Source organism: Talpa occidentalis, unplaced genomic scaffold (assembly GCF_014898055.3).
Source record: "Talpa occidentalis isolate TD23 unplaced genomic scaffold, MPIMG_talOcc4v2.1, whole genome shotgun sequence".
Classification (NCBI taxonomy): domain Eukaryota; kingdom Metazoa; phylum Chordata; class Mammalia; order Eulipotyphla; family Talpidae; genus Talpa; species Talpa occidentalis.
Genome location: NW_026555331.1, coordinates 11,950,817 through 11,978,808, shown reverse-complemented (window position 1 = coordinate 11,978,808; position 27,992 = coordinate 11,950,817). Strand labels below are relative to the sequence as shown.

Here is a 27,992-nt window from a genome sequence, read left to right as displayed (position 1 = left end):
AGCAATTAACTTTTAATTAAAAGGAGTCATCTCCTTATGTCTATTAGCCACTCTGGGACAGAAGCTGAAAGAGCAGATTTAACATCAAAGCACAGATTACACCTCCCCCACTCTAGGGAAGGACAACAGCAACAACAGGTATGAAAACCTGGTACAGTTACAAGATGCACCATAAAGAGTGCTTTCTGCAACAGACCTTCCTCGGTAGGAAGCAGAAACTTAGAATTTTGTCTTACACCAGCAATTAAATCCAGAATTTAAATGGCAAACATGCCCAAAACAAATTATGTAGACAAAATTCACAGCAGTAAATCCTTTAAGACTCAGACAAAATCTTTTCAATTTTTCTGATCCAGATTTTGCAAAAATTTAAATTTTCTCCAAGAATCCATCAAGGGGCCTCCCCGGTGGCGCAGCAGTTGAGTGCTGGGTTGCTAAGCTGCCCACAGCGTCTTCAGCGCTGGTTCGATCCCCGGCTGCTCCCCGGCCACCGGAGGAGGGTCCCACATGGCGCGCAGACCTCTCCTGCCGCCCGCTGCTCCCCTCAGCAGTGTACTTCATTTGTCTGCCTGCTCTGCTCCCCGCTCTGGCTCTGGTGAATTCTCTCACCCTCCCACGCTTCTGACTGTACCCAGTGCTTGTATAAATAAATAAACAAAATAAAATAAAATAAATCTTTAAAAAAAAAAAAAGAATCCATCAAGGCTACCAGCACTTACCAGTTACTGCTTAAGGCTACTCTTTCCTTAACACCCAGGCATACATTTGCTAATTTAAATACCACTGCTCCACAGTTGGCTTGAAAACTCCTCAGGCAGAGGTCAGGAAGTAGTAAAGACAAAGCAACATATCACTGAAGAGTCATTATTGCCTTTAGAAATGCTAATGAGATAGCAGAGATCACAAAAAGAAAAAAAAGTCCAAAGTCCTAGCAACAAGAACCTCTGAATTTTACAAGAGCCTGCCAAGTGGCCTCAGATGCCATCTTTGATCTGGCCACATGGTCCAACCTACGCCTAATCTTTTGAGTAAAACTGTTGCACAGAACAATTTTCACAAAATCAAATCTCTTAGCAAGTCATTACAAATTACACACAGACAACAGAATCTTTACAAAGCCCAAGCCAGTTTTTCAACACCTAATCTACATATAAAACAAACACACTTGAGAAAACAAAAATCACATTTGCGCTTATCGTAGCCATTGCCATAGGGAAGCCCACTTTCCCCATGGGGCTGACTAACCATGATGGCTCTGTCTTAAATCATGCTTGGTGCCAAATCTGTTACAGAACAGGGAGGGGGCACCCCAGACCCCGCAAACCTGCCTGCTTTAAATAGGTTCTGCCATCTGCTGCATCAGCACAAAACATATGAGACTTTAATGGGAAGGAACTTTAATACAGCACCCAAAGTTACCCGTCCCCTCGTGGGTAAAAGTCCATCCATATGGGAATGGCCCAGAGCAAGGCCCCAAAGCCTGCCACAGTCTAAAGCACCTTCCAGTGGGGACCCACAGAAAAGTATCAGAAACCACCAGACAAGTCTGGAAGGAAAAGAGCAAAATCAAAATCAAGATCAATGCTGCCATTGTCACCTCCCCATGGGTCTCTCACCCACATCTGTGTCACCCAGTCCACGACCAAAAGGCAAGCGCAGTTTCTTCATGTGTTTCTTGGCTCTGTGTGTCTCCTCCAGGTCTCTTTCTGGCTCCCTCCTTCCTCAGTCTCCTTTGCAACTTCTCTCCCTGCTTAGCTCTACCCTCCTTTTGGGTGGAGCAGGAAACCTGGACCCTCCCCCTTTCCTGGGGACCACCATGTTACACTGTGAGTAACTCTAGCATTGTCAACTGCTTGTAGCAGCAGTGTTGACCCAGAAAACAGAAATACCATTATGGTGTCTAGTATAATACCTGGCACATAGTAGGCCTCAAAGCAGTCAAATAATCCATCTATCTACTAGGAATTGTCACAAATATTGAAATCAATATGACTAAGCTATCTAAAGAGTCCTTGCCTTTTCCGTACCAGTGTAAATTTTTTGAATATCACTCATAGAAATACGCAACTAATATATATTTTTATTTTACCTTCATTATCTTACCCACAGCCCCAGCTTTTTCTTTCATAGGCTGGTGTAGCTGGAGAAGGGCAGTTTCTGGAACACTACTCACCTCGATTTTTGGATCAAATACACTATTCCAATCTTCACTCCAATTTTCAAAAGACATGTAGGAAATCACAGATCTGTATCGTTTCTTCCTTTGAAGTACTTTGTTGGGTAGAATTTATTTTGCATAGGATTATTTAAGATCACTTTTGAACTATAGCCTTTGTCTTATGGGATTTTTACAACCTTATTTTCTGCTGATACAAATGGCTTTTGATTCTTAAAAGGACAGAGCTGTATTTCCCTCACATATTTTTTAATAACTAAAAAGAATGTGTTTCCAGTAATAGTGAAGGTAGAACATTTTGCTACTAAAACTTAAGAAATGGGAGGTCTCATAATGAGATGCTGGAAAAATATTGAGGTGTTTTTGTTTTGTCTTTTTTTTTTATTCCATTCTTTGGATAACTGGTATAAAAATAAATAGACTGAAAAATATACTGAAAATATAAACAATACAAATGATAACAAATGTAACCTTTCAGCCACAATATTCCACAAACATATGCAGATATCATCTTTTTCAATTTTATTCCTGAAATGAGTGGGAAATAAACCATTGTGGAAGTTGAGTTTAGCATAAGATGTGGGTGTGGCCATTATAATTAAAGCAAAAGACCATTAAGTCACTCTGGAATCATTGTGCAGGAGTTGATAGCATAGATTTTGCAGGAGTTGATGGCAGTGGCTGGAGGAGCTGCAATTAGTGAGAAGGACTATTATCCTTCAACCTTAGTTAATAAACAGGAAGTGGCTGTTTCACAGGGATCCCAGAACTCTACAGACTGTGATCAAAAGTTAACTTAAACTGGGCAAATTCTATAGGAAAGAGTAAAACAAAGAATAAATGCAAGGTCTTTGTTATTGCAAGGGAGAGGAAGATAAAACAGTACAAGAAGATAAAAATGTATCCAACATTTTGGAGCAAGGTTGTGGGAAATTGGAACTTGAAACATCCTGTTCCATCAAGATAAGCAGTCCATTTGCTTTTATCTTACTTCTCAGAGAGAGTGAAATAGATGGGGTTAGATGCCCCAAAGAGGAAAACTTTAGCTGGAATCAATGGCACTGCAAGTACAAATCACCTTGCAGAGGAAAGCAAGCAGGATGCTTTCTGAAGAGAAAGGTGAGAGTCACAGGTCACTGATGACAGGGACACATTCTAAGGAATGTGTGATTATGTAATTTTGTCATTGTGAGAACATTACTGAGTGTACACAAACCTAGAGGGTAGAACTTACTAGGCCGTAGGTTAGGTATTGCCTGTTGGGACCGCTCATATTTGTGGTCCATTTTTGACCGAAAATGCACCTGCGAATGTGTTTGTGGAAATGATGGAAAAGGAATTGCATTTGTAGATGCATTTGAGGTCAACATTGATGCCATCTTCACAGCTCATCACACACAAAAAAAATATAAAAATATTCTCAGTTCTCTTTGTTGTCATGATTCTTACCTGTTGTGGTTGCAGGAGATATCAATGTACTTTTCATACAGATTAGGGTAAGACGTGCCTTCCATAGTCCCACAACCAGATAGGAAGGAAGGATTGGAAGTGGACACATGGCCAAATAAGATCTCACTAGCTTGAACTCATTCTTAACTCTGCATTGGAATGTGGAGTCTATGAGTCTCAATGTCAACATGAAAACTGCAAAAATGTTCTTCTGCTGGTTACAGTGAAGAGAACATGGTTCTGATAGTCAAGGCCCAGATCCTGTTTTTTCTGTGCTCCAAGTGCAATGACTGTATCACCACTGAGCTTCAATGTTGCAATCTAAAATGAAAAACAAAAACAGAAGGAATTAGATCAGGAGAGCCTGCCAGCTAAATCTGGCCCACCACCTGTTTTTGTAAATAAAGTTTTACTGAAACACAGTCATGTCCATTCCTTTACATAGTAGCTAAGGCTCTATGGTGTTGCAGTGACAGCTGAACAGTGGCAATAGAGAGTGTTAAGTGGTCTGAAAAGCCTAAAATGTTTATTTCTCTCCTTTTAAAGACAAAGTTTGCTGAGCTAGCACCAGAGAAATCTATGATCTAAACTGATCTTCTAAAAGATTGGGCATATAAGCTTCTACTTATGTTCACACACTGTGAAATACATCCTTCCTAATCTAGAACACAGAGCATGAATCAATAAGTAAAGCTATCCACATCAATGCTCAAATTAAAAATTTATTCACCTGAAAATAGAACAATTTTTCATGCTTATTATCATGTCTAGGGCTGTTATGAAGGGGGTGGAGGCAGAATTCCCTGTGTATTTTAAATATATTTCACTTTCATTATAAGATCACTGAGGCTTTTCTTGAGCAAGAGAGAGAGCGTGTGAAATAGAATAAGGCATCCAAATCAATAGATGAAATTTATTGAAAGGATGAGTAATTGGAGTAACGATACAGAATATCAAGCAGATTATTTAGATAGCACAGAAGTTTCCAGTTTGATCAGGTCAATTTGCAGGCCACCAGAAAGTACACAGTGAAATAGAGGGTTTGATCCAAGAGCCTTCTGCATTAGAAATAAGTAATTTCTCTCTTTAGCTATTTAATATCTTCCTCACGCTTAGAGGAAGAAAAGAAGCAATGATGAGAAAGGGAACTAATGAGATCATACAGCAGTTACCTGCACAGATAACAATAACAGAAGCCTTTTCACACCTGCTAATATTTCATATTATATTTATAGGTCTTTCCTCCGTGCAGACTTAAGGTTATGAGGAGAGGGGTAGATTGGGAAAATCCTCAAGTGGGCCTAGGGAAATAGTTGCCAAATGTACCTGGGTGTCATAACCACCCATGGAGCCAGAATCCCAGACATACTGAATCTTGGCTTCGGGCAGGGCACCCAGACAGTTACATGTTTCACTGGATGCTTAGGTCATCAGCTGTGTAGACAGACTTAGGAGTCCCCTCTGGAGGATAATATCTTCATTTTTCAGTGGTTAATATTGAAGCAACTTGCTGAAGAGTATGGCCTCTACCATCCCCACTCCTTATCCCATAGCATTTCCCTCTCTTTAAAATGCAAGTCCCCAGATTGGCCATGTCACCTACCATGGCCAGCCACATGAACCTCTTCATCAAACATGCTGATTCCTGGGGCTTCTGGGAAACTGTGTCACTACTTTGTGGGATGCTCTTTCCAATGTCTCCATGAATCCCTTCCCATTTCATCCAAGTCTCTGTTCACAAATCACCTTAACAGCGAAGGTTTCCTTGGATCTACCTTTATTTTCCACTTGGCACTTACTGTTACCTAACATTTCCTATACTTCTATGTCTGCTCATTGGTCAGTTCCTACTGGATACAGTTGGAAAGTATGTCAGAACAGAAAAGTTATCTTTGTTCACAACTGTATCTTCAACATTTATGGAGTCTTCATCTGGCACGTTGTACACTCTCAAAAAAAAAAAAAATTCTTGCAAATGAATGAATGATGAAAGAATAAGTGGTTCTTCTAAACATTGTCTGCTTGACTGCTGGTCCAGATCAATAATAGTCAATGGAGGCATGTAAAGAGTTTTGAAATCAGCTGGATCTGGTTTGAATCATTCATTTGTGACTCTGAGTCAGTTACTGATTCTTGCTGAGCATCAGTTGCTATGTGCAGAGTCGGGCACTGATACTGGAGGATTCTCATGAGAATTCCATGGAGCATCCTAATAACAAATCTCCAGGGAAATAAGCTTAAAGTGGGACTGAGGTTTAGGGTTTCCCCACCAGGAATAAGAGGTTGATTGGATTGGGACTGAGGTTTAGGGTTTCCCCACCAGGAATAAGAGGTTGATTGGATTCCCCAGTTGGGCTGCAGAGGAGCTCAAAGGAGGCTTTGGTTTCTTAATGCTGAAGGAGTGGGCGTTTGTGTAACTCTCATTTGGTGCCCTTTTGAAACACATTTAATCAAGATATTGTGAAACTGGGAGCAACAGGGAGTCTCCTCTGGCCAACATGCATTGGACCTTGTGCTAAGCAGGATGTGCCTGGCAGCTCTGCGTGCTCTCATGGGGCTGGCTGGGAATAGCAAGTCACTTCTACAGAACCAGTGAGCCAAGCAAGCAATTCCCTGTGGCCATGGAAAACAGCAATCTTTTACCCAAAGTCTCTGCGACTGAGATTTAAATTCTATAGTTTCCAGAAGAGAAAATGGAGAAAAGAGAAGAACATAGACAATCATACTGAAGACTTATATTTTTGATTACTTTCACAATCCAGCCAAGATTTCATTTAATCCCATTAATCTGTAGTTAGGATTATTGGCCTCGTTTTCCAGATGAGGAAACAAGACTTGGCAAAGTGTAGTTATATACTATATTATTTTGTTGCTCAGCACATGAGTTTGCGAGACCATACCCCAAGACTTGATTCTTTTCTTTATTAATTCTACAACTTCAGGAGCCATACCCAACTTTGTGTATTTGTGTTCTAGTTTATAATACTTCTCCCTGTCCTCTTCATCCTAGTCCTCCTTCTTCTTCTCCATCTTCATCAACATTTCTACTTATGGAACTGTTACTGAGATAAAATAAGCTACCAAAAATGAAGTACTAATCCCTGGGCCTTACCCAGAGTATGTGCTCAATAAATGCCAATATCGTCAAATTAATATTAGACTAAGTAATCCAATCAAGATTCTTTCATCAGCTGATCCTATGCTAATCTGCTTCTCTATTATAGCATCAAATTAATTCCACTGATTTGGGTGACAGCACAGACCTTACTGCCTAGGGAACTCATGTTTATCAAGAGCTTGAATTCCTGGCTTCTTGGTTCCCTCTGAACACAAGGCTCAACAATTCCAGTGGGAAAGTTGGATATCCGATTCTGAGAGTTCTTCAGGAAGTCTGGAATCTTCCTTGGAATCACATCCTCTTATGGCACCTCCCTTTTCTTCAGGATGCTGAGGACCTCTGGCCTCTGTGGACTTCATCCTCTCATACATTTGGTTCCCCTCACAATTAGTTCCTGGCACTATCATCAAAGTAAGCTCTCTCCAAGGACATGGAACAGGATGAAAAACAAATCTTGTATTGTAAACTTGAAGTGCGACCAGGGCAGGCACAACACAGGAGGGTTATATTGTGGGAATTGAGAGCCAGCGATGAAAGACAGCCCACTGCCTCTCTCCCAGGTGAATTGTGAGACTGTGGATGAGCCTCTATGCCCCAAATATTCCCACGTCAGGGCATTCTTAAGGAACAGAGCCTCTGAAGATTTCACCTAAAGTTAGAATCATTTTTCCTTTTTGTTCCAAGTCATAGCAGGGAAGTGGACTGGCTCCTTCTATCCAGAAAGTATCAGGTTTATCCCATAAAATCCTTAGGGCAACTGTGGTTTGCCTTCATCTCCTGACAGCACAGATGAGGAGAAGGAGCCAAAAGACACAGCATCTCTCTTCCAATGAAAACTCAACTTCAAAGATGAAAGTGACCACTGTTAAGGAGATGAAGTCACAGCCCCAGCAGGCCTTTGAAGCTGGAGGAGAAGATGTAAATTAAGCACAGACAAGCAGGGTATAAAAATAAAATCTTTCAAGGAAAAGCAAAACTTCTCTGCAATGGGTGTGAAAGTAAAGGAAGTGGGCCAAGGCGAGGAGGAGATAAACAGGATTACATGATGTAATCACACTTGAAAAGGCACATTAAATGAGAAATATAAAGAAAATACATGGAAGTTGTAAATTGTCTATTTTATCTGAGAACTTGTAAGAATCAAAGTGGAAGCAAAGTCAATATTCTCAATATTCAATTATGATAAACCCTCCTGGGGTCAGGAAACAGGATTTATTTATTTGCTGTTTCTGCAATATTGTTATTCTGGTATATGACAGAACCATGGGGTTTGGTAACATTGTATGGATAGATGCCAAGCGACATTCTGGAATTCCTTGTAGGTATTTCCTTCCCCCACCCCATGTCTCCTATTAGTCATTAATTCATGTATATATTCATTCAATCAACCATTCAATCAAAGCCAAAAGTCTTTGACTTTTCTTCATTTGTTTAAGTTAATCAAAAATGGTCATCATTGCTCATAACTAAGAACTCAAACTCACACAGGGCCCATGATGACTTTTTTTGACATTTCTTTACAGAAAATGCTAAATTTCATCTTTGGTTCTATTCATTGCTTTTCTGGCTTCTGAAAAGTCTGTACCATATTTCTGGCCTCTGGCCATGATAGAAGATTCTAAGGAACGCATTTTGCGAACATGCTCAACCACCGGACAAAATAGTACCTTGTTCATGTCAACTTCTCTGGTAATCCTCTCCTTTAACCAACTTCACATATCAAAAAATGATTACCTTAAAGAAAAATAGAGGATATAACTCTGCTACTAACCTGATCGTTAATGGACGTACCATAAATATATGTAGTCTATACAGTGGTCAATTACTGATCCTTCCAAAGCTATAGGTTTCTATAGTTCTGAGATAGCTCAGATAGTCTATCTGTCTGTCTATCTACCTACCTAGAAATCATATCTTAAATCATAGTTGGAATCAAGGAGGCATCAGATATAAAGGTTTCAGCCCACTGTCTGGCATGCAAAGATACTAAGAAAGTTGGTTTTCTCCCTCACTTCATTCTTCTAACCTGGTCCTTCAAAAGTCATGCTAGCCACCTTCTCAGCGCCTGCCCTTTGGGCTCATCACCTGGACCTGTAACTACAGACCATGAAGAATGGGAAATGGATGAATGACAATAGGTGCCTCTTTTGTCCCTTCCCTCTAGTTTTCGGGGTTGAATTTCAGCTCAAGGAACTCCTCTGCCAACCTCAAGTTTACAAGAGAAAAGGGTCATTTTTATACAATAAGTTGTCATTTCAGTCGATTCTCTATGCATGTTCTGTCATTTGAAATTTAAATGTCTATGTTTCTTTCTTCAAGGTACACACATTTTTTTTTTAATGGCAGAAAAATACTATGCTTGATCTTCACAAGCATCCTATTCTAATATGAAAGAATTCTGAGATGCATTCTCATTTGGGTGACTTCAGGATTGATTTTGTAGCAGCCCAAACATTCTTCCAGAATGGCCAGCCATCCAGACTTGCTTCACCTTGTGAAGCTATCGAGATGGTCACACTTCCAAACGCAAACACTACTGATTGTACATTTTTCTTAACTTCATATGAGAAAAATGGACATTTTATGGACCAAATTTGATTTTCAACTCAACATCTTCATTTCCACATTGGTGAAACAGAGTTAGCAACATTGCTTAGATCATGGATCAGGCTATTAAACAATTCCTTGGATTGCTTTTTAGAGTTTTTTTCTTATCTGAGTCTTAATATTAAAATATCCCTTGAATTAGTTCTTATAACTAAAGAACTGTAAGACTGGGGGAGAGCGCATTAGAGTCTTATCTGTAACATTAGTGTGCTGACTCACTAGGTAAAGAGTCTTCTGGTGGTTTTCCCTCAGGGTTCCTCTTAAACTTAAACTGATTTTGGGCAGCAACGATCATGTCACCGCATAGAAAAATGACCATATAATTCCATCATTCAAACCAGGATGCTTTGAGAGTAAAAGTGGGTGTGCTTAGTGATTAAGCCAGGACTGTGGGAATATACTGACATTGCTTTGGGGAAAAAAAAAATGGCTATTCCAAGGTTTTAACTCAGTTCACTTGCCTGTCTCCTGTAGATGTGAAGCTCCCTGCCATATTTAGTTTACTCTCTGCTGTCTCTGCAGCATCTGGCATAGTACCTCTCTACTTCAATAATCCTTCTGTGTCATGGCAATGTTATCACAATTTCATCTCCCCCAGTCTTACAGCTCTTTAGTTATAAGAACTAATTCAAGGTATATTTTAATATTAAGTAATGCATCAACTGTTCAACCTCTTTTGTTCACCTGGTTAACTTGTCCTTCATGATATCTGAATCCAGCTGCATTAGGGGTCATTTGTGTTCCTATAAGGTGTTGTCCTTCTGTCTTTGCTCTGACCACACTCTATTATAATTGCTGGTTTAGAGTAGGTGTTAGCCTCTGACTTACTCTGGGCTCTTTCATTTCTACATGTGAATGTAGTCCAGGGCTTGTCACAGAGAAAGGCAGCAATGCAATCTAGTTGATGACTTGATGAGTGGATACTTGAACAACAAAAAAATGAAATATTCACATTGAAAATGAGAAAATCCCATCCACCAAATTGATGTTTGGTTTGCTTGATATTAATTATGTAGGTATTTGGTAAAATATGGATAGCTAGCATGAGAGGCACACAGACTAATATAAACTTAAGGCAATTCCTGACATTAGCAAAGTAGGAAAGTAGTCTAGTCTATTACAAAGGACTAAATCTGACATCAGAGCTACCCATGACAAAATGTATTTAAAGGTGCACATAGGGCTGGTGCTCATATAAAAATCAACCTGTAATATTTGTTGCTGTTTAGCATTTTATTGAATCTCGTGGGAGAACAAAGAGAATGATTAAGAGCCGAGAAAATAAAATTCATGAGAAAAGGTTAGAGGAATTGGATTATTTAGCCCAGAGGAGAAAAAAAATATATATGTAGTCATTCAGAGAAATCTCATTATCCAATATCAATTCATTCAAACGAGGGTATAATTTAAACTGACAGCTATGTTTCCAATGAACAAATGACCTAGTATTCTTTTAAGAAGAAAAAAAAAATGATGTTCAGAAACCATTTAACTCAAATATCATTTTTTTTCTATCTGACTGCTTCTATTTAGATGATCAAAAATTTATTTTAGATGCTAACTTCTGGGTCACATCCTATATGGCAGTGGTCATTGCAGTTTACCAGCTATGCTGAAAGGGGGTCATGTCCTACTAGTTTCTGGCCCTTCATTTCCTATTCTCTAAAATGAAGGTGCTTGATCATTAATTCACTAAGTATCTATTGAGGACCTACTGAAAGCCAGGTTGTATGCTAAGTATTAGCAGTATGGAAGTTAGAACACAATTTGCATATTATGAGACATTTCCATTTAAGTCCCTCCCTTACTAAGCTCAGAGGTACCTGGAAGTCCATTAGACATGATCACATATATTCAGGGTGGTATGACCGTAGACAGGAAATTTATTAGCAAGGCATCCCTGTAGGTTAAAGCATATCCAAAATGCACCATTTACACTTGTAATCAGGGAAATGCAAATCAAAACTACCATGAGATACCATCTTACACCAGTGAGAATGGCACATATTAAAAAAACTAGCAACAACAAATGTTGGCGAGGGTGTGGAGAAAAAGGAACTCTTCTGCATTGTTGGTGGGAGTGCAAACTGGTCCAACCACTATGGAGAGCTGTGTGGAGACTTCTGGACCTACTAAACATAGAGCTTCCATAGGATCCAGCAATTCCACTCCTAGGTATTTACCCAAAGGACACAGAAACATCAACTCCAAAGAGCACCTGCACCCCTATGTTTATAGCAGCACTATTTACAATAGCTAAGCTTTGGAAACAACCCAAATGCCCAAAAATAGATGACCGGATCAAAAAGATGTGGTACATATACACCATGGAATATTACTCAGCATTCAAAAAAGATAAACACATGCAATTTGCAGCAACATGGATGGCGCTGGAAGGGATCATGCTCAGCGAAATAAGCCAAAAAGAAAAAGAAAAATACCGGATGGTCTCACTCATAGCAGGAATCTAGAAAACTTAAATAAGGGACCAGGAAAATGAATATAAGAAAGTGAAAATCAAAATCAACAAAAAACTATGAACCAGAGACACTTTTTGGGGGGTGGGGGGCAGGAGGGGAAGGATTGGGGTCAGAATGGGGCGTTTGCAATTGTATGGGGGAATATAAAAATAAAATTTATTATTTAAAAAATAAATAAATAAATAAATAAATACAACCAATTAAAAACAAAACAAAACAAAACAAACCCAAAAAAGGTTAAAGCATGGTTATTTCGATTTGCTTAATGTTTGGCCAGTCACTTTTTTTCTCTTTTCTCTATGCTTCCATATCTACATCTGTAAATAGATTTATAATCACTAACTATAAATTACTTTAATGGAAATTGTTAATTGGAACTGTGAATAGTAATTTGTAATAACTGCTTAAAAGTAATAGCAGTAAAAATTTAATGAGCAAAAAAAAAAAAAAAAAAAAAAAACCAAAATGCACCATTTAGGTGTTGGAGCAAAGGAGACAGAAAATTATATCATTTGATTTTTTTATCCACTTATTGCACAAAAGAAAATGAGTATAGAGCAAATGAGTTTGAAAGCTAGAAAAGGAAGGATATTTTGTGACTTGAGTACCAAAAACTGTTAGATTAAGGAAGTACCTAATGGTTAAGTGAGAAATATGAAGTTCATAGAGGTCAATTGACACACTCAAGTAGCACAGTAAGTTAGTAGTGAAATAAAGAATATAATTCTTGTATCCTGCTACCTAGTGTTTTTCCCTATCAATATTAGTTAATTGCATTCAGTTACTGTAATAACTAATAGAATGCAGTTGCTAATAACAGAATCACTATAACACAATAAACACATAAAGATTTGTCTACTATATAAGTCCCAGAGACAGGCTAGACGTGGCTGCATCAGGGACCTACACTTTCTGAGTCACTTGACCTTTTTAGGTATGTTGTTATCATCTTCATAATCACAAGAAGGCTGCCAGAGCTCCAACTATCACACAGTTTTTAATCAGGTATGTTGCTGCCTGGTTTATGTTCAGTTTTCTGTTCCTAATGAAAGACAATAAATATTGGGCAGGAAACTTAAAATCTATTTCATATCATTATTAGAGAACTTTCTACATAACTTGCAAACAAATGCATCACTACCCTTTGTTCTAGGCTCTTTTTCAAGGACATTTGATAGCAAACAGCTTTGGAAGCTAGAAATAGTGTATCCCTCTGGAGAACAGAAGGCATTACTTACCATCCACTATAATAGTTAATGTCTTTCTCAAGTGCAAAAGTTAGGCATGCTTATTGTCCATTATAAAAGTCCCAAGTTCCCTTCCTTGCAATACTCTCTACTGTGTGTGCAGGCATCACATAGCCCTGTCTGTGTCACTATATGAAAACTGAGGCTCAGAGAATTGCCCAAGTAAATGTTACCATCCTGGTTACTATTATTGCTCTATGTAATCAAGTGTCCCCTGTCTCTGATGCCAGGGTCTCATTTCCTCCACAAGCATCCATGCTGTTGTGACAGGTTAACTAGTTAGCATGCTAGAAAAACAAAATCTCACACCCCACATTGTGCTTGAAAACCATCCATAACTCGTTTTGTGTGATATAATATCTGAGGAGCCTAGAATGGGTGACTGATAGATGAATGAATGAAAGAATGAATGAATAAGTGAGTGAGAAAAAGACTCCAAATGGTGTTAAATGACCGAGGCCACTTGATATGAAATCCTGGCCATCCCACTTAGGAGCCTCACGACCTTCAGCAAAGTCACTAAACTTCTTCAACTTTAGCTTCTTGAATCAGAAGTCAGCATCCACGCCTCCACTTGCTCAAGCTCTGTTTACTCCCTAGCCTCCTACTGCTATTTGGCTTTGGGCCTCATCACTCCACAGCTCCTCTTTCAGGGTCTCCAGTGACTTTCTACTGCCATAGCCAACTGACCCCTCTCACTCCTTATCATATCCCCTGCTGCTCTGTTGACATTTAACTCCTTAAAACTCCTCCTTGCCTTGTCTTTGGTGAAAGCTTCCTTTCCTGGGCTCCCTTAGACCTCCAAGAAAATATTTATCTGTCTCGTATTACTTTCCTTACCATTAAGTGTGCCAGGACATCAGTTTGTACTCTCTACCTAGTTCTCAATCTGTAGAATAATGTCTAGACTATTTCATTTTCACAAAACCACCTCCAATAACACTGCATGTCAGGGTTTTTGCATCTCTATCCGGATTACTCTTCTGTGCACTGGACCTAGATTTTTTTTTTTTTTAATTGTACAAGCACTGGGTACAGTCAGAAGCACGGGAGGGTGAGAGAATTCACCAGAGCCAGAGCAGGGAGCAGAACAGGCAGACTGAGGAAATACACTGCTGAGGGGAGCAGCGGGTGTGGCAGGAGAGGTCTGTTGCGCCATATAGGACCCTTGCCGGTGGCCGGGGATTGAACCGGTGCTGCAGAGGCTGCGGGCAGCCTCACAGCCCAGTGTTCAACCACTGTGCCACCAGGGGAGGCCCTGGACCTAGAATTTTAAACCCCAACTCACCATCATTACCCGGATTCTTATTGGAACAAGCAAAAACACACTCAAAGACAAATGTATTATCTTCACCCCTTTTGGAATGCTTCTCTGGGGGAATGGCATCACTAGCCATGATTTCCCTCTTTAATGTCAGTAACCTCAGTCATTCAGCTGAACATTCCTATCCAGGTTCTCTTGTCTCACTCATAAATAATCTCAGATTGCTTGTCTCCCTTTCCTGTTGTATCTACACTAATTTAGGCCTCACATTCCCTGCAGCATAGGCCCAGCTTTCCAACCACGTCTCCACAGTCTTCCCTGTTGGATCATAGTCCCCAACAAGCCCCCGGAATGAAGCTGCCAAACAAAAATTTCACTGCACTGCTGTCTTGATTGAAACACTTTGCTCTTTCCCTCTGTCAAAGCAGTGCTAAGTCCCAGCTTTGCAGCCTGACACACAAAACCTCCAGATTCTGCCTCTGCCTGCCTCCTCGGCCTCAGCTTCCACTCTCCCCATCTTCCAAGCTGTCCAGCCAGCACGGTGGACTTGCCTGTGCCCCGGTCATGCAGCCCTCTCCACCTCCAGGGCGATGCTTCTGTGGCCGTTGCGCAACATGAACCTCAACCCCAGCCCTGAAATCTTCAGTCCTTCAAACACTAGTCAACTTTCTCCAGCTGTGGGAATTGCTTTCAGAAGTAGGACCCCCTCACTCCTAAGAACGGCCACTACTCCCTGGTGTATCTCCACAACTTGAGGATCTTTGGATTGCATTGAGCTCTTATACTAAGTTGCTGACATGTCTGAAGCTACCAAGAGGCAAGTTTTATTTACTTAATTATCTTTATATGTGCAACTGAAAGCACAGAGCCAGGCACACCCATGAGGTCCAGTTAAAGCATTTTAAGTGGCAAGGAAGCTGAGGATTTGAGTCACATTCACCGAAGACAGTCACTGAAGTAGAAGGAAAGGACAAATTTTACCTTCTTCACAGTTTGCCTCCAAAAACCCTGGAATGTTCTTAAGCAATCTCCACCCTCCTGGGTCCCAAAATAAAAAACCAAGAAGTAATATATTGGGAATTGCGCATGTGAGCACAGTGTCCAGAGATAAGCCACTAGCGAAAAGGGCAGCGCCAAGGCACTGGTATGTCCTGAGCAGCTCACAGAAAGGACAGGCTGGGGCAAGGGGAATCTGCTGTGAGGAAGCTGTCGAAGAGCATTGCGAGGGTTCGAAGGCGAGCTCAGGGAGGACAGAAGCTTCCCGGTGTAGAAGGCCTTGGGGAGGCATCATTACCCATGAGGTTTTTCTTTTCGTGTCAGAATTTGTCAGAATTTTCTATCACCATCACATCATCCATTTAAAAACTGGAGTTAGGGGCCTCCCCAGTGGCACAGCGGTTGAGAGCTGGGCTGCGAAGCTGCCCGCAGCCTCTGCAGCGCCGGTTCGATCCCCGGCCACCGGCGAGGGTCCCACATGGCGCGCAGACCTCTCCTGCCGCCCTCTGCTCCCCACAGCAGTGTGCTTCATCAGTCTGCCTGCTCTGCTCTCCCCTCTGGCTCTCGTGAATTCTCTCACCCTCCCGCGCTTCTGACTGTACCCAGTGCTTGCATAAATAAATAAAATAAATCTTTAAAAAAAAAAAAAAACCTGGAGTTAGTGTCTCTCTCTCTGAGATGTGAGAAGATTCGGTAAGGGATATATATATAAAAGCACTTCCAAGGGCCTCCCTGGTGGTGCAAGGGGTTAAGACACAACCTATGTAGCTATCTGCAGCCGCTGAAGCACGAGTTCAATCCTCAGCCAGGGAGCTTCCCACATGGCGCAGCAGACCTCCCCTGACTCGCCGGCTCCCCTCAGCAGTGTATTTCAGTCAATCTGCCTGTTCTGTTCCCCACTGTGTCTCTGGTGAATCCTCTCACTTCCCACACCTCTGGCCTATACCCCATTTCTTGTATGCATAAATAAAAAAAATAAATCTTAAAAAATATAAATATAGGGCCTCCCTGGTGGTGCAGCAGGTTGAGCACAGCACTGTGAAGCTATCTGTAACCTCTGCAGCGTGGGTTTGATTCCCAGACAGCCAGGGAGATACCCAGATGGCACAGCAGGCCTCTCCTGTCTCGCCTGCTGCTCCCCTCAGCAGTGTTTTCAGCCATTCTGCTTGTTCTGCTCCCCACTCTGTCTCTGGTGAATCCTCTCACCCTCCTGCACCTCTGGCCTATACCCCAGTTCTTGTATAAAAATAAATAAATCTTAAAAAATATATATTATATTTATGCTATTATGAGAAAGTAAGAGTCCCAAAATAGCCAAGAGGAGCCAAAATGCATGTGTGGGTTTAGTTTAGAACAAAATAGTGGCACCTTGATTCATGAGAGGATGAAAAAATAGCTGTTTACATTGGAGGGATAAGTTCTACTGTCATTCATTAAGTGTCAGCATTTTACTTTTTTTTTTTTTTTTTTTAAATATTAAATTTTATTTTTATATTCCCCCATACAATTGCAAACGCCCCATTCTGACCCCAATCCTTCCCCTCCCGCCCCCCCACCCCCCAAAAAGTGTCTCTGGTTCATAGTTTTTTTGTTGATTTTGATTTTCACTTTCTTATATTCATTTTCCTGGTCCCTTATTTAAGTTTTCTAGATTCCTGCTATGAGTGAGACCATCCGGTATTTTTCTTTTTCTTTTGGCTTATTTCGCTGAGCATGATCCCTTCCAGTGCCATCCATGTTGCTGCAAATTGCATGTGTTTATCTTTTTTGAATGCTGAGTAATATTCCATGGTATATATGTACCACATCTTCTTGATCCAGTCATCTATTTTTGGGCATTTGGGTTGTTTCCAAAGCTTAGCTATTGTAAACAGTGCTGCTATACACAGAGGGGTGCAGGTGCCCATTGGAATTAATGTTTCTGTGTCCTTTGGGTAAATACCTAGGAGTGGAATTGCTGGATCATATGGAAGCTCTATGTTTAGTAGGTCCAGAAAATCTCACACAGCTCTCCATAGTGGTTGGACCAGTTTGCACTCCCACCAACAGTGCACAAGAGTTCCTTTTTCTCCACATCCTCGCAACATTTGTTGTTGCTAGTTTTTTTAATATGTGCCATTCTCACTGGTGTGAGATGGTATCTCATGGTAGTTTTGATTTGCATTTCCCTGATTACAAGTGATGTTGAACATTTTTTCATATGTCTGTTGGCCATTTGCATTTCCTCTTCAGAGAAGTTTCTTTTTAGCTCTTCTGCCCATTTTTTGACTGGATTATTTTCTTTGTTGTTGCTGAGTCTCATCAGCTCTTTGCAGATTTTTGTGATCAGTCCTTATCATTAGTGTTGGGTGCAAAAATGTTCTCCAGTTGGTGGGGTTTCTCTTTGTTTTTGTTATTGTCTCTTTTGCTGTGCAGAAGCTCTTTAATTTGATGTAGTCCCAGCTGTTTATCTTTCTCTTCACTATCACTGCTTTGGGTGATGTGTCTGTAAAGATGTCTTTGATGTGCAAATCCCGTAGTGTTTCGCCTATATTTCCTTCTATGTATTTTATGGTTTCAGGTCTTATGTCTAGTTCTTTAATCCATTTTGAGTTGATTTTTGTGTATGGTGTGAGGTAGTGGTCAAGCTTCATTCTTTTGCATGTAGCGACCCAGTTTTCCCAGCACCATTTATTGAACAAACTTTCTTTGCTCCAATGCATAGTCTTTGCTCCTTTGTCAAAGATTAGTTGACCATAAATCTGTGGGTTTATTTCTGGATTTTCTATTCGATTCCATTGGTCTGTATGTCTGTTCTTGTTCCAATACCATGCAGTTTTGATGATTATGGCTTTGTAGTATAGTTTGAAGTCTGGGAGTGTGATGCCTCCATTTCCTTCTTTTTTTTTCAGTAGAGCTTTGGCTATTCGGGGTTTTTGGTGATTCCATATGAATTTCATCAATAATTGTTCTATTTCTTTGAAGAATGCCATTGAGATTTTGATTGGAATAGCATTGAATCTGTATATTGCTTTTGGTAGGATGGCCATTTTAATAATGTTTATTCTTCCAATCCATGAGCAGGGGATGTCTTTCCATTTCTTTGTGTCTTCTTCTATTTCTTTTAACAGTGTTTTATAGTTTTCTTTGTATAGGTCCTTTACCTCTTTTGTTAGATTTATTCCCAAATATTTGATTTTTTTTGTTTCGATAATAAAAGGGGTGGTTTTTTTGATTTCTTCTTCTTCAGATTTATTGTTTGTGTATAGGAAGGCCACTGACTTTTGCGTGTTGATTTTGTATCCTGCCACTTTACTGAATTGATTGATGAGTTGAATTAGTTTTTCTGTGGAGATTTTGGGGTTCTCTATGTATATTATCATATCATCTGCAAATAGTGATAGTTTGACTTCTTCTTTTCCTATTTGGATTCCTTGGATGTCTTTCTCTTGTCTTATTGCTCTGGCTAGGACTTCCAGTATTATATTGAAAAGCAGTGGTGAGAGTGGACATCCTTGTCTTGTTCCAGATCTTAATGGAATTGCTTTCAGCTTTTCACCATTGAGAATGATACTGGCTGTTGGCTTGTCATAGATGGCCTTTATGATGTTGAGGTATGTTCCTTGTATCCCAAGAATTTCAAGGGCTTTTATCATGAATGGGTGTTGCACTTTGTCGAAAGCTTTCTCAGCATCTATTGATATTATCATATGGTTTTTATATTTCTTTTTGTTGATGTGTTGGATAACGTTGATTGATTTTCGGATGTTAAACCATCCTTGTGCCCCTGGAATGAATCCAACTTGGTCGTGGTGAATTATCTTATGGATACATTGTTGGATTCTGATAGCTAAAATTTTATTGAGGATTTTTGCATCAGTGTTCATTAGGGAGATTGGCCTATAGTTTTCCTTTTTTGTGTTGTCCTTATTCGGTTTTGGTATTAGTGTAATATTGGCTTCATAGAACGTGTTTGGTATTGTCCCTTCCTTCTCAATTTTTTGGAAGAGTTTGTGAAGGATAGGCACTAATTCGTCTCTGAATGTTTGGTAGAATTCATTTGTAAATCCATCAGGTCCTGGGCTTTTGTTTTTGGGGAGGTTTTTAATTACCATTTCAATTTCGCTGCTTGTAATTGGTCTGTTTAGGTGTTCTATTTCTTCTTTATCTAGCTTTGGGTGATTGTAGAGTTGTAGGAATTTGTCCATCTCCTCTAGATTGTTGAACTTGTTTCCATATAACTGTTCATAGTAGTTACTGATTATTCTTTTGATTTCTGCTGTGTCCGTTGTGATTTCTCCTCTTTCATTGATGATCCTGTGTATTTGGCTTTCTCCCTTTTTTCCTTTGTGAGCCTGGCTAGGGGTTTGTCTATTTTATTTATTTTTTCAAAGAACCAGCTCTTGGTTTCATTGATCTTTTGGATTGTTTTTTTAGTTTCAATTTCATTTATTTCTGCTTTGTTTTTATTATTTCTTTTCTTCTACTGGTTCTGGGGTTTTTTTGTTGTTCTTTTTCTAGATCTTTGAGCTTCGAGATTAGGTTGTTTCTTTGAGTTCTTTCTTGTTTTTTGATGTGAGCTTCTATTGCTATATATTTTCCTCTTATTACTGCTTTTGCTGCATCCCATACATTTAGGATATTGGTGTCCTCCTTGTCATTCAATTCAAAGAATTTTTTAATTTCTTCTTTGATCTCCTCGTTAGTCCAGTGGTCTTCCAGTAGTGTGGCTTTTAATCTCCATGAGGTAGGATAGTTCCTTGCCTTCTTTTTATGATTTATTTCTAGTTTGATGCCTTCGTGGTCAGAAAAGATGGTTGGTATGATTTCAATCTTGGTGTATCTGTTGATGTTTGTCTTGTGCCCCAGTATGTGATCGATCCTGGAGAATGATCCGTGTGCGCTTGAGAAAAATGTGTACTCCGTTTTTTTTTGGGTTTAGTGTTCTATAGATGTCTGTTAAGCCCAAATGCTCTAGGTCCTTATTTAGAGCTTTAGTTTCTTTACTTATTTTTTGTCTTGTTGATCTATCCATTGTTGATAGTGGTGTGTTGAAGTCTCCCACTACATATGTGTTTTCTCTGATGTCTGTTTTCAGAGAGGACAACAGTTGTCTGATATATTTTGGTGCTCTTTCGTTTGGTGAGTATATGTTAATGAGTGTTATTTCTTCTTGAAGTATTGTCCCCTTAATCATAATGTAGTGACCATTGGGGTCTCTTTTTATTTTTTTGAGTTTGAAGTCTGTTTTATCTGATATAAGTATAGCTGTTCCTGCTTTCTTTTTTGGCCCATTTGCTTGTAGGATTGTTTTCCATCCTTTGACTTTGAGCCTATTTTTATCTTTTGTAGCTAAATGTGTTTCCTGGAGACAGCAAAAGGTTGGGTTTTGTTTCTTAATCCAGGCTGCAACTCTGTGTCTTTTTATTGAAGAGTTTAGTCCATTTACATTTAGAGTTAATATTGATATGTTAGCATCTGTATTTGCCATTATGTTTGTCTTTCCTTTGATTTTATTTATTTATTCTTTTAATAACTTTTTTTTTTTTTTGGTCTTCTTTCGTTGTTATTCGTCCCTCTGAGGTTCTGGCTTTAGGATTCCTTGTAGTATTTTTTGGAGTGGGGGTTTAGTCGCAATGAAATTCCGGAGTTTCTCTTTGTCTGGGAAGGTCCATATTCTTTCTTCATGGAGGAAAGAGAGCTTTGCGGGATAGAGTATTCTTGGTTGGCATCTGTTTTCTTGGAGTCTGTTGACTATGTCCCTCCACTCTCTCCTTGCCCGTAGTGTTTCTTCAGAGAAGTCTGATGTCAGCCTGATTGGTTTTCCTTTGAATGTTATCTGTTTCTTCCCTCTTGTCAGCTTCATTATTTTTTCCTTGTCCTGGATTCTTGGGAGCTTTACTATTATGTGTCTTGCTGTGTTTTTCCTTTCGTCGTGGAAGTTTGGTGTTCTTCTTGCTTCTTGTATATCAATTTTCAGCTCCTTCTTCTCATTTGGGAAGTTCTCTTCAATTATATCCATGAATATTTTCTCTGTTCCTACATCTCTCTCCTCTCCTTCTGGAATTCCTATAACTCTTATATTTCCTTTCCTCATGGAGTCAGATAGTTCCCGAAGTCTTTCTTCATTCTTTTTCCTTCGTACTTCTCTTTCCTTTTCTGTTTTGGTTCTTTTTATTTCTGTGTCTTCAAGATTACTTATTCGTTCTTCCATTTCATCTATTCTGCTTTCATTGCTTTTCCCAGAGTTCTTTAGTTCCTCCATTAATTCTTTGATCTCCTGCATTTCTCTTACTTCCCTCTTTAGGGACTCAATTTCCTTCTTCTGATCTATCACTTTTTTAATCATGGCAATTTTAAATTCTCTTTCTGGAAGGCTCAGAAGTTCTTCCAAGTTGCTGTCGTTGCAATCTGGGAGTGGTTTTCTTTTTGTGGTGTGCTTCTTTCCTGAGGAGTTTTTAGGTTGCGTGTGGTTCTTCTACTCCCTACTGTCTGTTTTCTAATTTGTCGTATGCGTTGGGACACTGTGTTGCTCGGACTGACTGACATCTTGGGTGAACTTCTCCGCTCCCCTCTGGCTCTTCCAGGAGCCATCTCTGTCTTCTGGGGGAGCTTTCTGCTGGTTTTAGGCAGTTTTTACTGAAGAAATGTCCCTGTTCTCAAATGGCGAAGCGGGATGCAGTCCCTGCGCCTCCGGTTTCAGGCACACTCTTCTGCGCACCCGGTCTGCCCCGGACGTGGGTGCCTGCTCCCTCTGTGGGCTCAGACTGCTGGTCGGAAGGGGCCTGGCGTGGAATAACTTCCCGGCTGGCCACTGGGTCCTCCAGAAACCTTCTGCCCTTTTCAAGCAGTCTTAAGAAATGTCCTGTTTTATAGGGTGTTAGTGACTTTTTTTTTTCCTGGTCGCTAGGTGGCGCCAGAGATCTCTCCTATTGTCCTTGGGGGGCTGTTTTTTCGCCTCCCCCCACCCCGTGGGACAGAGAACAGAGCGGGAATGGTAGGGTACACCTCAACAGCTTTGGGGTGCTGTGTCTGCCTTGTGCCCCACCGTCGTGGAGAAACCACGCCCCGAATTTTCGTGCCCCGGGTCTCAGTTCAAAGCCCTCAGTTCCAGGACGCGGGCTGTAGCCCAGTTCAGTGGCGCGGGAATGGCGCCTTTTGCACCGCTCCCATGCCTGGGCGCCTGGATCCTGCTTACTCAGGGAGGGACCTTCACCTCAGTGAGGACCTCCGCGCGTCTCCCCGCAAGCCTAGGTAGTCTCCCCGCAAGCCTAGGTCGCAGGCGCGGGGACCTGGGCAGCCGCGATCCAGGTCTGCACTTGCTTTTCAAGCGCGCCGAGCACTCCGCGTTTCCGCGCCAGCTTACCGGCAGCCCGGGCTGTGTGCGTGTCTCCCGGGGTCTTTGTTCTTCTCTAATGGCGCCCGGAGGAGCCGTTCGCTCACCGCCACGGCGGATCCTGCAGGGTTCGCCTCAGCTCCCGTTCACGGGGTGTGGTGGCTGCAATAGTTCCTTTCCGCTCCCAGTCCCGCTTGCTGCCTCGTTTGTTCTTGTGGGCCGTTTTGGTTTGTTGTTTCCTCCTCTCTGCGGGGTAGGAGAGTGCCGCCTCTGTGGGCGGGGGAGGGGAGCAGGGTTCTGTGCTTCCCTCCCTTCTGGTCCTCTTTTATGGCCACTTTCTTCTTCGGGCAGTTCGCTGGCGTCACCCGTTTATCTTCCGTGTCCCAGTTCTCACTGGGACCTGCCGCTTTTCCTCCCTATTCACTTTTTTTAATGGGAGATCTTACTCGCAGCGTCTCCTCGCCGCCATGTTGCTCCGCCCCCCAGCATTTTACTTTTTATTAATTTATTTACTAGCATACTAATTTCCTCCAACAATAGATCTTTCTTTTTTTTTTTTTAATAAATTTTATTGTTATATTCCCCATACAATTGCAGCCCCCCCATTCTGACCCCAATCCCTCCCCTCCCGCCCCCGCCCCCCTAAAAGTGTCTCTGGTTCATAGTTTTTTGTTGATTTTGATTTTCACTTTCTTATAGTTATTCATTTTCCTGGTCCCTTATTTAAGTTTTCTAGATTCCTGCTATGAGTGAGACCATCCGATATTTTTCTTTTTCTTTTTGGCTTATTTCGCTGAGCATGATCCCTTCCAGCGCCATCCATGTTGCTGCAAATTGCACAACAATAGATCTTTCAATTGATATTGTAGTCCTCAATTTAGACTAAAAATACAAAGAATGTTAAAATCACTTTTGAAACACTCAAAAAGAATTCCATGTTCTTCCAGCTATTCTGCTGGCAACTGAAATTGTGACAATTGTTATTGCTCTGGTTCAAGCATGTCTCCTTCTCTTACAGTGTGTGGTAGATTCTTTTAAGCTAGATTTTATTACAAAAATGGATTTTAAAGGTCACAGTGTGGAGTGAAAATTCACAAGTTGTTACTGCAGTATTAAATACTGTAGTACTAATTGCCTTCAAATTACAAAGAAAGCAACACACATACAGGATACAGCACAGCTCAGCTGGTAATTTCTAGAATCTCTCATTGGGAAATTGACAACAACTTTATCGGACGTAACTAAGCCCTCGTGTCTTTATTCTGTTTAAATCTTTCTGCTTCTCCTTTATCCACGACCTGTCGTGTCCACTCCTGTTGTGCCTTCTCCCTTAGCAGTTTCAAACTACGGAATCATTGCAGTGAACGCACTTTCTGTGATCATTCCTCAGAGTTTGCAGTCAGCATCAATTATATTACCAACGGATACCAGCCTACCTGATATTTCTACTTGCATGTCCCACAGACAATTTAAACCCCACACATCTAAATTTGAATTTGTCTCTCTTCCCCAGGGCAGAGTCTTCTATTTCTTATTACAACAAACACAAATCTCACGCTCAGGAGAACACAGACTCCAGAGTCTGATTGCTTGAGTTGAACTCTTGGATTAAATAGTAACTAGCTGTGTGACCTGGCATAAATTATGAACCCCTCTGTGCCTCATTTTTTCTCATCTGATATTATTAAGTTCATAGAATTTTTATTGGGATTAAATGAATTAGCAGGTGTAAAACATTTGGAAAGGTACCTGACATGTGACAATTAGCATACAATAATCACAGCCAAGAAATATCCCGTGGAAGTCATCCCTCTTATATGCAATTGATCACTTGCTTACTAAACTTTTCAACCCTGTTTGCATGAATTACCCAGCATCTTTCATCTGTACTAGTACAACAGGATCCTAAACGGTTCACTCATTTGTTCATCCATTAGGCAATGAATATATATTCACTCTTGGTTCTGGACCTGGCATTGTACAAGAGAAAGGGAAGCAATCGGAATTAATATGAATAATCCCCTGCTGGCCTAGTCTTCCTCTCCAGAGCAATCTGCCAACAGTATTGTGCTTAGTCTGTGCCATCTCCACATCAAAGTCTAAACTGCCAGCCTTCTCTGATCTGGTCCTGTTTCCCACTCCAGTCTATCGGGTTCCCCATTCCTGTTTGCTCCCCATTTCCTGCTTGAACCCCAACTGTGAGCACTCAGCTTTGCTTTCTTTCCTCTGGACCATTGCACCTGACATTTCCTCTGGTCCCTAACTCCTCCCTCCCAAGCCTTTCCCAAGAGCTGGTTCCTACCGACTGTTTGTCTTTCCCATCACCAGATCTATGTTCCCACAGCACACATACCTCAGTGCCATCATGGGCCAACATTAAGTGACACTACAATATCTGGTTCATTCATCTGAACACAGGAGGGTTTATTTGTCAAGGAAGCCCTCACTGCCTTAACAACATAGTCATTTCCGTGGCTATATTTTCATAGAGTTGAGTGTGTACTTTCTGCTCATGTGAGCAGTTGGAGGCAGCTGTCATTGTTAGCAGTTTGCACTTGTGACCAGGTAATCATGGTCCCAAGCCCTCTAGGTGACTATGCTTCCAGCAATTGAGGGCAGGGATGGTGGAGAAGGCCCAGGTGTCCCTGGAAGTGATGTTCTTCCCTTCTGTTCATCCTGTGGGCAAGAGTCCACTCTCAGACTCTTCACATGATTGTAAAGGAGGCTGAGAAAACTAGTCTTTGCCTGCACAGCCCCTTTTTGGCAACAGTTCTTTATTCTAGAAAGGGAAGTGCTTATCTCCCATGGAAGACTCGTCATTTCTATCTCAGCTGGTAAATTCCCTGAAGCTAGGAACTGTGCCTTGGTTATTTTTTCTGTTTTCTCTGCTTAACTTAGTGCATAGCACTTAGGAGGTTTCCCATAAATATGTGTGAAATGAAACAACACTTTACTTCTCTGGATCCAGCATGCTGTAGTCCTCTTTACATAGACCAGGAGAGATTGTCTAGGTCTCAAATAAAATTTATAAATTTATTAACTTTCACCTTTTTATAAACAAGATCTCCTAAGTCATGTGGTAATTAGGTTTTTCTCAGCCTCTCTGCTCACATGTTGCCTGTTGGTGACAGAAGGGTGCTTCTCCACTGAGCAAAATACTGGAAATGCTGTTTTCCACTCACAGTAGGTTTCTGTGGGGGAAGGAGGAGGTAACTGGCCCATTAGTCATGATGCATTAGGGCTTGCTCTGGCATTTAGGAAATGCTTGCATTTTGAGTTTGCAAGATGCTTCTGTTTCTCAGTGGCACCAGATGGCCGTGGAATGTGGTTAAGATTCTGGACCTTAGAAAGAAGTAGATAAGCTTTTCAGAGTATTTGCAAGTTCACTGGCTGGGTGATCTTGGGCAATTTACCATCTTGCTCCAAACCTATGTTGCCTCCTCTGTAAAAATAGAGAATAGGGTCTTTGAGATAAGATTAGATAACTCTGAAGTATTGAACACAGTGTCTGGTAGTCAGTATGATGGTTATTGCCTTTACAACCCACCTCAGGTTTGCACACATTACCAGCAAAAAAAGATGTGTGAGCAGCTTAGCTGAAGAGTGACATGAAAAGAGCAGATCCAGGGGCTTCGGTAAATGAATTCTAGTCCTGGCTTTTCTGCTCTCAATTGGTTTGATCTTGGGTGAATTACTTTGCTCCCTGTCTTTAGTTTTCCCATATATAAAGTTGGAAGTTTGGGGAATGATCTGAAAAGCTCTTTTCATCCTTGAACTTGTATGATTGAATGTTCGCTCACTATCTGAGTCCCCAGAATTATGTTGCCTGAGCTATTTTCCTCAGTTCAGAGAAAATTATGAGGAGAGCTGCTGACGAGGTTTATTTTGGGTGCAATGTCCACTCACCCTTGTTCTTGGCATTGAAGACCAACCTCCACGAGCAAAGTGCGCTCCAATTATGACTTCAGTGTGCTGGCCCAGCAAAGTCACTGGACGTTGCCAGCAAGAATGGACGAGTGTTCCAGCCATGAGGCAACTGTTCTGTTACAATTCATAGACAGGGACATGTCTCCGGGGCATATGCCTGTGCCCACCCCAAAGAGGTCATCCTAGGTAATTTTCTCTGAAGAGAAATATTGGTAGGAATATATAGTCTCCAATTGTAGACAAACTACTACCCCCAGCAGAGTGAAAAAGCAGAAAAGAGCTGCTGAGTAGGCTTCAGAGGGAGACTACATTTCTCATCATTTCTAGACCATGTCACTTTGTGCCAAGCATGGCTGCTGACGGCTAGGCACACGGAGATGAAAAAGATGCAAAACTGTGTACATGTTTTTAAGGGTATGACATTTTTTTAAGCAGGTATACTGATAACTAAAGCAATCTTATTACTGTAATATATAATATCATGGACATTATCCACACCTTAAAAATTATGTTTTTAACAAGAGAAGTTGGCATCTACTTCACATTATTGATGGCATGATAATCATTCAGAAGCACCAAGCAAGGGCTCCTTAGAAGAATCTCATTCAAAACTCATTGGTCTCCTCATTGATGATTTCCCCTCACAGGCAATATCAGAGAAGGAAGCTTGATTATATTGGAAGACAAAAGAGTCAAGACCTAAGAGAAGAAGCATCATTAGGGAGACAAGGGAGTGGAAGTTTCTAGAAGCAATTCTCCTTCAGGTGTCCTGAGACTAGTCTTTGCTTGTGCCTTGTGTGCAAACTGAAAGACCCACTTGTTAAAGCTGTGTTATCATTGATTTTAACCTGCGAGATACATGCCCAGGTAGCTCATGGAACTTACTGGAACTACTTTTTAAAAAAATTCCTAGACCTACCTATGGATCAGCTTAAAGACAAAAGAAGCTTCAGATCCCCTCTTAGGTCAGCTAAGCTGCACTGGAGTAATGACAAACACTAACATTGCAGAGACTTAACAGAAGTTACTTACCCATTTCACAGTCCAGCAAGGGCTGCATTACTTTCCTCTATGCTGCAACTGTCCCTGGAAATCATGTCCTTCTACATTGTCTTGGAAGGGAAAAGAGATTTGGAGGGTCAGGTTTTTAAAGGCCATGGCCAGAATGGCTTACATCACTTCCACGCACATTGCATTGCCCAAAATACAGTCATATGACTCCAGCCTTTTGCAATGAAAGTTAGGAAGTAGCTTCGTGAATTCTCAAGGAGACAGGGAAACACACGTCCTTTGTCCCCCGCCCATACTCTCCTGTAACGCATGCTTCGCCCAAGCATGTCTCCAATCCTTTGTTACAATGCCCCATGTCCTTTATATTTTCTGCAGGTGAGGCTTGAATACTGTGCATTTCTG

At 41.0% G+C, this 27,992-nt stretch overlaps 1 long non-coding RNA gene across 7 annotated transcripts in view; it reads right to left on the bottom strand.

The window, feature by feature from the left end:
- The window catches only part of LOC119248360 (uncharacterized), a 41,819-nt gene that overhangs the window by 47 nt on the left and 13,780 nt on the right, over positions 1–27,992 (bottom strand). For 5 of the 7 annotated variants that reach the window (XR_005126219.2, XR_005125991.2, XR_005126140.2 and 2 more), the window contains 3 exons: positions 27,612–27,691; positions 3,626–3,946; positions 2,669–2,988 (listed from right to left, as the gene is read on the bottom strand). This is a non-coding gene — a long non-coding RNA (uncharacterized LOC119248360). Of the gene's footprint in view, positions 1–2,668; positions 2,989–3,625; positions 3,947–25,074; positions 26,095–27,611; positions 27,692–27,992 lie in introns of those variants that run through there. The other 2 variants (XR_008550565.1, XR_005126101.2) reach the window with 2 other exon arrangements.